Below are 304 nucleotides of genomic sequence, written 5' to 3' on the forward strand. Positions count from 1 at the left end.
CTGGCAAGCTGCAGAGGAGCTAGGGCTTGTCCAGGCTGCCCAGAGTCTCACGGGTGGCTGCAGTGTTGCTTTAATGATTCCTATGTTTCCTCCTGTTCTGGATTCCAGCACCATTCATTTTTCATAGTCGTAGAAACATAGAAGTCGGGTCGAAGGGACCTTGTAGATCTTCAAGTCCGACCCCGTGCTTGGGCAGGAGAAAAACTGGGCTCAAATGACTCCAGCCAGGTAGGCATCAAGCCTCTTCTTAAAGACCCCCAGGGTAGGAGCCAGCACCACTTCCCTTGGAAGTTGGTTCCAGATC

The sequence above is a fragment of the Crocodylus porosus genome, unplaced genomic scaffold (genome assembly GCF_001723895.1).
Source record: "Crocodylus porosus isolate Cpor-Errol unplaced genomic scaffold, CroPor_comp1, whole genome shotgun sequence".
In the NCBI taxonomy this organism is placed as follows: domain Eukaryota; kingdom Metazoa; phylum Chordata; order Crocodylia; family Crocodylidae; genus Crocodylus; species Crocodylus porosus.